This window comes from Octodon degus, unplaced genomic scaffold, assembly GCF_000260255.1.
Source record: "Octodon degus isolate 3935 unplaced genomic scaffold, OctDeg1.0 scaffold00088, whole genome shotgun sequence".
In the NCBI taxonomy this organism is placed as follows: Eukaryota; Metazoa; Chordata; class Mammalia; order Rodentia; family Octodontidae; genus Octodon; species Octodon degus.
Window position 1 is genome coordinate 353,602 of NW_004524664.1, and position 9,116 is coordinate 362,717.

The 9,116-nt window shown below is 34.6% G+C and overlaps 1 pseudogene; it reads right to left on the minus strand.

The window, feature by feature from the left end:
- Positions 1-2,471: 2,471 nt before the first annotated feature.
- Positions 2,472-3,585, minus strand: LOC101570289 (annotated as a pseudogene).
- Between the last annotated feature and the right edge of the window lie 5,531 nt (positions 3,586-9,116).

Here is a 9,116-nt window from a genome sequence, read left to right on the forward strand (position 1 = left end):
TATTTTTTTAAATGGACTGCAGGGGTTAGGTTTTTTTATTTTGCTCCTCTAGCACAAGTGAGTGGCTTTTCTCCACTCTGTGATTTCACCATAATGTGCTGTCTGGTAACTGGCCCAGAGTAACAAGGCCAGGAGATGAAGGACTGAATCCTCCAAAACCATGGTCCTTGAGCTAAAATAAATTTTTTCTCTTCATAAATTGAATAAGGGCTTTAAGGGGTGATGGAAAACTAACTAACAAAAGAATTGGCTATATGTGGGACTTTTCTTATCTCTATCTAAGATGATGTGAACAACACTTTGGAATTAGATTAAGCAAGGAAGCTTTAAAAGTTTGAAAGAGTAGATAGAAAATATTACAATATTTTGAATACAAACTAGCAGGTAATTCCTGTGGGAAACCATTTTAGAATTCAGGTAAGATTGTAGGCAATAAAGGCCATGCTAATGAGGCTTTGGATGGAAAGGTTTTATTAAACTTTGATAAAGATAATCCTACTATACTAAATAATTTTGATATATTTTATAAAGACTCAGACTTAAGAGAATCTTAAAATACAAAGTGATGCATTTATTTATCTAGAAGTGGAAAATTAAAAATAGAAAAGTACTTTAGTATTGGGATACATACTATAACTATTTTATTCAGGTTTATAGTAATAATCAGCAACAGAAAAGGTGCTTAGATATTTGTAAAACTCTGTGACTAGAAAAGAATGATATCAAAACATATAGTCAAGGAGCATCAATCTATTTAAAGAGAAGAGTGCCATTAAAAAGGAGTCATGTTCCTTGCATCACAACCAAAGGAAAGATTCCTTGGGAATATTTTAGAATTGGAAAACACACAGTCGTCATGGGTTCAGATATGCAAAAATAAAAATGTGTTTCAAGATTTCCCAGGACAGAATCTTTTGAGAAGAAACCCTTGGCACCCTGTTCCCATAATATTGCCTTAAGAATTGTCCCGTGGACAACCAGAAAGGCACATGTGGGTCAAGCAGCACCAAGAATATCTCAAACTGATGGGAGAGCTTGGTACCGCCCAGGTGCTGCTAGCTTCTCAGTCATACAGAAAGCAAGAGTTATGGAGCCATGGAGGATGGCATTTCAGATGAAATCCTGAGAGGCCCAACAGTGTTGCAAGCTTGCGGTACCTGCAAATAATCCCTGAAAAAAAGCAATGCATGGAGCAATTAATGTGATCTTTGCTCTATATACATGCTAATTATTTGTCAGACCTTTGCTAAAGCAATTTGGCTCATGGCCAACAGAGAAGGGTCTACACATAGCTGTAGCACATGTGCCATAGGTTCAACCTCATTGCCCTACTTTTTCTTGAACATTTCTATTGATCATCTTGTTCTTTTTGAAATAAGAATGTTAATCCTCATATAACAGTAAAAAAAATTAATTTTGACTTTAACTAGGGGTCACAGAAAAAATTTTCATATGTCTCTGTGGTCACTTCAAACAGTATTCTGAGAAATCCTGAAAGAGTTAGAACTTTGGGAACTCCTGGAGAGGAACTAAATGCATTTTGCATTATGCAGTGTATAGAAAGCTTTGAGGATGGGGGCAAAATACTACAGTATGTATCTGTGTCTACACTAAAGGTACAGTTTATACCTGTGAATTAAAGGCATGATTCTGCAGCCTGTGGTGTTATTGGAAGCTGATAGAATATTTGAGTGATACCACCTGATGGAAGGTTCTCATGTCATTAGAGATATGCCCTTGAAGAGGATTATAGGACCATGGTCTTTTTAAAATCTCAGGCCATGAGGTCAGTGGCTTTTGTATCAAATGTTTCTGTCACGATGAACAGGATCACCATAATCAAATTGGAGCAAACCAACTGATTTTATCCATCTTTTAGTATTTAAAATCATGAAAAAAATAAACCTTTTCTGTTTACAAGGTGATTAGGTGTGGTATTTATTATAGGGACTGAAAGCTGACTGACACAAATGAGTATTAAATTGTATTAGGCACTTTTTTTGTATTCCTGACATAGCAATAATATTTTTTCTTCTTTACCCAGTGGATATAAAAGATTAAATGAATAGTTGTTGAAATTATGAGCAAAATTTTCACATCTAAAACAAGTTTTTTTAAAAAAAAAAAGAATCAGAGTTTCTAAAATTCTTTCTATATATCACTAGATTCAATTTCTAATTTTTTGACAATTTTTACATCTAATTTCATGAAAGGTATTGGCCTGTAGTTTCCACTTCATATAATATCTTTATCTCATTTGATATCAAGTTAATGTTGGACTGGTAAGATGAGTCAGAAAGCAGTTCCTTTGATTACTTTATGGAAGAAACTGAAGAATACTTTGATCACTAATTCCTTCAGTGGCCTATAGAATTCAACTTTAAAACCACCTGCATCCAGTGTTTTCCTTGTTAGAACTTTAATTGCCAATTAAATTTCTTTCTTTATTTCTTTTGTAAATTTCATATTCTTTATGGTGGTGGACAGTCATCACTTGCCCCAACAGCCATCTGAAGCCAATAGTCCAGATTATTAAAAATCACAAAGTAGCACAAGTGTTCTCCTCCTTTCCAGAAACCGTATTCCTTTTGTCTCCATGAAATAGGGCTGTCTGCAAAGCCTTGCACTCACAACGTGACCCCCGGGGATAATTTAGGCTCATCAAAGTAGTGGCACAGCTGTTCCAGAAGAACACAGATCTTCTCTGGGAGTATGAAACCAGTAACTGTACACAAATAAGCCTTTGTCACCACTGTGCTTGGCTGGGGACAGCAATAGGTTGATATGAAGTCATTAGGCTCATTATTTAGGTCCACATAACAGAAGACAGCGCCAAGCCAGTCGAAGAGCTCCAGAGCACTGCAACACCTCTCCAGCTCTCCGTGGAGCTCGCTGCTCCGCAGCTCTGGGCACTGCAGATTTCTCAGCATGCTAACTGCGGCTCTGGGCTGCCGCTCTCGAATCTCGCATTTGGAAAAGTATGACATCAGCGTCGACTCTTCTGTACTGGTCTGATGCCAAGTCAAAAGAAAATCAAATTTCAATGGCTTCTTTTCTTTCAAGCACCAAGATACTCTTTCATACTTCTTGGAATCCAGGTTAAGGGATAAATCCATCAAATGAATGGAAACAATAAATTTTATAATTTTCCTGCTAGAATACTGAGATGGACGACCTTGAAGTCCAGTTTCTTCATAAGTATCTTTATCCAGTGATAAAATTAAGTTCCCATTTGGTAGTAGGGCAACAATGCTATCTTCAGCAATTTTTGTATTGAATGTCAGTGCACAGCATGAACCTTTCTTCAAAAAGGTGTTGATGAATTCACATGTAATTACATCATGAAGAGGTAAGTTCTCCACAAAGTATTAGGGCCCCATTTTCACGACCAGGCTTTTCAGGGTTGTTTGTTTGTTTGTTTGTTTGTTTGTTTGTTTGTTTCTACAGTAACCTACATTCCAGAATCAGGAAAGAAACTTTGTAATTGTGATAGTGAGTCTCCATGAGATGCCGGTGGCCGAAGTCGGACTTCTCACAGACTAGGAAGGGCTGGGCCATCTCTCGCAGTCTGTGCACCGCGGCCATGCTTGTGGTGATTCCATATGTCCCCCAGTTAAATTTCTTTAATCAATACAGGTCAGTTTTTTCAATACTGGGGCCCAAACCCAGGGCCTTGAACATGTTAAACAAACACTCTACCACTGAACAAGCTTCTAACCTTATAGACTATTCAGAATATGTATTATGAAATTTTGATGGGTTTTTGTTTTTGAAAAAGACAGTTATCTTTTTCTCTAATTTATGAAATTTGTGAAATATAGTTACCACATATGAAATATAGTTGTCCATGAAATCCCTTTACTATCCATAATGTCCAAAGGTTTGGCAGCAACAGTTCCTTTCCAACCCCTTCTCATTTTTGCTGCTAGTAATTTGTTTCTTCTTGTTTTCCTCAGTTCAACTAGCTAAACATTTATCAATTTTATTGAGTATTTCAAAGAGGCACTTTTTGTTTTGTTAATTTTCTCTATTAAGTTCCTTTTTCCAATTTCATTGACTACTGCTTTAATTTTCATTAAACCTTGTTTACTTTATATTTAATTTGTTCTTTTTTAGTTCCAGGACACATTCAATTGTATTTCTAGAATACTTAATCATTCAACCTACTGAAATTTAACTTCTATGTGACTCAGAGTAAAGTAGTGATCATTCATTTTTAGGATTAAAATCAAAGATGATTTTCCCTACACAATGTAGAGTAATCTGAAAGCAAGGAATATGTATTTTTATAAGCCAGAGTTTACGGTGAGGAAAAGAATTTTCCTGACAACTTCAAATCTTAGCCTTAGAGATCAATAAGTGAGCTTCTAAGATTAGAGGACAGAAGTTTTATAGTAGAGTGGTGTTGGGGGTCATAAACTATGAAGGACTTCATCCCTCTTATTTGATTCTTCTCTACTATAAAACTACCATCTATCCACATTAGTATCTATCCTCATCTAGTTTGTATTTATGTCCTTTTCAACTTCTGACTTTATTCTCCTCTAATTATTACATCAAATGATCTTATTTCCCCATGATTATTTACTTTGAATTTGCCAGTCTAATATTGAATTTTCATTCCTCATCCTCCTAGTATTTGACACAGTCATTTTGAGGTCTTCAAAGTCATCCTTGTTATTCTATCTGTGCTTACCTGGTTATGTATTTCAGTATCTTTATCTGCTTTATCTACTTGTACATTATGAGCATTCTCTAGTTCATTTCTCAGAGATCTCTATACTTGTTCCAGAACTTCAATTAATTCATCCCAGTTCATAGACATTAACAACTGTATGCTAATGATTTCAAAGATCCTAACTGTGGACAGACTGCATAACTCAATTTCATATTTTCATGTTCCTCGCCCTGTGGGAATCTATGAAAATTCATCAGTTTTGATAATCTGAAACGAAAGTTCCAGTTTCAATAAAGTTTTTCCTCCAGTCCTCCCAGTATCAATTTATAACAAAATAATTATTACAATATTAAAATAAAAGTTTGAAATGGGTCTCATTTTACTTTTATCATTACCTCTGACTCATCCACTAACTATATCAATTATATTCCAACACATTCAGAACCTCCTCCTTTCCTCATTTCCAACATTATTAACTCAGTTTACCCAAAATCATTTCATTTTGGATTATTGCAACAACTCTCTTCTCTGTCTGCTTCATATTTTATTTCCTACATGATGGTCATGCTGAGTATATTAAATGATAAAAACACACCTCAGTACTTAGAACCTTTCAGTCAGGCCAAGATCATTTGGAGTGAGCCACGTTCTTACTGTGGAGCCCAAGGCATCCATGAGTGCTTCGACCACCTCATCCCAACTGTAACTTTGGGTTCTTCATCTCCTGCTCAGCCTACTCCAGACACACTGACCTCATACTCATCCTGAGTCCATTTTTCTTAATATCTATTGCATTTATATTCTTATGTATTTCATACTGTATGTCGTCTAATCAGGAAGGCTTTCCTTGACTATTCTATACAAACATAGCTTAACTCTACAACACTGCAGGCCACCCAGTCACCTCCTTGTATCTTGTGTGCTATTTTTTTTTTTTTTGCCTCAATACACGTAACACCATTGAATACTGACATTTATTTACTTTAGTGTTTTGCTGCCTTTCAGCATATACCCTGTGAGGAAAGGGATCTTCTTTCATTCTTACTACATCACAACAACTAAGAATCCTGCCTGACACATAGTGGATGATCACTAAGCGGAATGTCTAAATGAAAGATGAGCCGCAATGCTGCATACTGATAGCAACAAGAAGATAACTTAGATAAAATACACTCTTTTAAATGGAAGACTCCTTTTAAGAAGTTGGAGGATCTATGTAACAAGCCACATTTGATAGAAATAAATCTTTCTTTTCACCCTTTTATAGACTTTAAAATAGTTATGGTATTTTCAAAATGCACAATTCATACTAAAATGCTTTTGGGAAAATGTTATGAAAGTTTCCTAGAGCTTATGCTTGTAGTGAAATAAATTTTAAAGTACAGTCATAACTCCTCTCTCTTGACAACTTCCGTCTCTATATAAATCTACTTTGGAAATTTGATTCAAAATGGTTTTTCATTAAAGTATACTCCTAAATATACTTTATTTTGACTTTTACAGTATATTCTAACTTCCTACATCAGTTAGACAGAAAATTACTTGTTAAACCAACTATTATTTTAATATGTGAGCAAAAGCTTCTGTAAAAATAAAAAATGAAGTATGACATGAGTATTTTAAAATTGGGTCTAATGAATCTGTGTATGCCTTGGTTGAGAAATATAATTCAATGGAAAATGTAAAACGATTTTCATCCCATGAGTGAAAAATATTACCTCTTCTGTCTTGATTTCAGGAGCCAAAACTGTAAAAGTTTTAGCGCATTTCCAAATTAGAAATATTCTGAAGCAGTTTTTTTGACTATGAAATGGCTCTATAATGAATTATTTAGCTCCACAGCAAAAAGAAGTATAAAAATGTTCTTTTTAAAAAAGTTGATTGCCTTTAAAAATATTAGAAAATGCTTATGCAAGAATTCACTATAATTCCATGACAAAGTTTGAAGACTGTCATTGAAAAGAGTGATGCCCTGCAAGCAGACACAGCTGGGCTGGGCCCACTAACCCAGCCTCTTCAGTCCTGTGAAGCATGAGGTACAACAGAAAGTAACAAGCATGAGTCCAGGTGACCAAACAAAAGGTTCAAGCAGGAGGAAATATTTCACATTGTTCCAAAGGCCAGAGATAATAAACATGATTGTTTTTCCTAGAATATCTGAATCATTGGAGGAAAATGGGAAAAATTTTAACATGCTCAACACACAAGCTACTGAGGGAATGCAATTTTGCACCTGTATCAGCCTTGCAATGGAAACAGATGTTCTGCATGGTTGAAGGATCAAATAAATGTGGAAGGCCTAATCAAATATACTCCAAGCTCATGGGCTGAATTGATCATGTTTAAGAGGCTTGGATCCTTTTAATTGAAACTTGGATCATGTGTTTGGAATTCTCATAAGCAGTCCTTGAACTCAAGTATTATCACCAGTCGTCCCACAGGTAGATTTTTCACTTTGACAACTTAGTAAAAAACATATTTCCTCCATGCCTGCCAAACTATTCAATGCCATATACAGTGGCAAGAAGATAAAATGAAAAACGTCATTCTTGGATGAGTATTTCAGACTGATACAATGGAATAATAGGGTTACAAATTAATATTTTATATTATTAATAACTCATCTAGATTGTACAATTTTCTTAAACCAATTAAGCCTTTGGGATCTATTCATCAAGTATGTAGCAAACGAATATTGTAGATGTTACTGTGTAACACATCTTCAAATCTCCACAAAATCTGGAGTCATGTGTAGGAAAGAAGCCTGCTTGAGCTGATTAGATTTTTGCATCTGATTTACTGATGAGAACAGATTCTCTGCAATCATAGAACAGATTTGTCTGCTATTTTGATAATAGCTGTGAAGTTCAACTTAGAGCTACTGGGTAAAACCATATGGTAGTTGATTCCAGGTGCAATTTCTTGGGTCCAATGGTTATATTCATGACAATACCTATTGAAATTTTTCAAGTACTTTTTTTTTAAAAAAGACATAATGTTAAAAGTTTAAAAGTTATAGTCAGCTTTGACAAATATATGAATGTGTACATCCACCAGCATGGTACATTCATTGTGTCCATGCCCTAGAAATTTTCTGTGCCCTGTTGATTCATCCTGTCCTCCATCTGACCAATGTTAACCACCAATCATTTTTCTGTTTCCACAGTTCTGCCTTTTTATATAAGTCAGTATACATTTAAGTTTTCTCTAAGTCTTTGCTTGGCCTCCTAGATCATTTCTTTAGTCCTTAGTAGTATTCTATTGTCATCATACGTCTGTCAAAACTCATAGGATGCACAATATGAACAGTTATCTCTCATATAATTTACAAACTGTGAGAGCTAGTGATAGATCAAGTTACTTTCATGAATTAGAACAGATAGGTTCCTGTGGTGCAGGACATTGGGAGCAGAGGTACTGCATATGTGTGGGGACAGGGGGGCATTCTCTCTTCTACTTAGCTGAACAAAAATATAAATCTGCTCTTTAAAAACTAGTTAATTTAATGTTTTTAAGTACCATGTGTTGTATACTTTCCAAATTTTAGAACAAGAAAATAACAAAAATATAATCAATAAAACAAAATAATTAATAAAAATTTAAGAACAACAAAAGCATAAATGAGTATATCTATATAGTGAAAATATTAGATGAAAAATTATACAGCTGAATAAATGTAGATGAATTATGAAATTACAATAACATTCCTTTTGACTAAATGTCATGAAAAACCTGAAAGATATACATGTCACATTCCTAATGACAAGATAACCATATTAGGTTTCATTTGCTGTAAATTCATTAAAATATTCTTAAATTCAGATAAAAACTCTAAGAAGACTAATTTGGAACGTAAGAATGTGATTCTAAATGTATGTGATGAATAAGCATAAAACCAGTACCAATAATATAAAATAAAAATATGATGCATTTAAACTATTGTGACTTTTAGAAATAAAATTTGAAATCATACAAGAATTACCAGGCTGAGGAGATAGCTCAGTGGTCTAAGAGCCTGCTTGGTAAGTTCAAGGACCTGGGTTTGATCCCCAGTACAACACGCTGTGCTGGCCTCAGAACTCTGGGCTTACTATGATAGCCACCAAAATGAGGCATGGTGACACACTCTTGTAATCTCAGAGCTGGGAGGCTGAGACAGAGAGATCACTATGAGTCTGAGCTGCATAGTGAGATCCTGTACCAAATAAATAAATAAATAAATAAATAAATATTTTTTTAAAAAGAATCAACACATACATAGAAGTAAATAAAAAGCACAAAAACATGTGAAAGAATTTACTATAACATAATGGTATTTCAAATCTGTGAAACAAAAACATTTTTTCTATTCATGGTGTTAGGATATTGGCTAAGGATTTTAGAATAAAAAGAAAGAACTGGATCATCAACTCATACTTACATGGAAATTGCTTCCAGA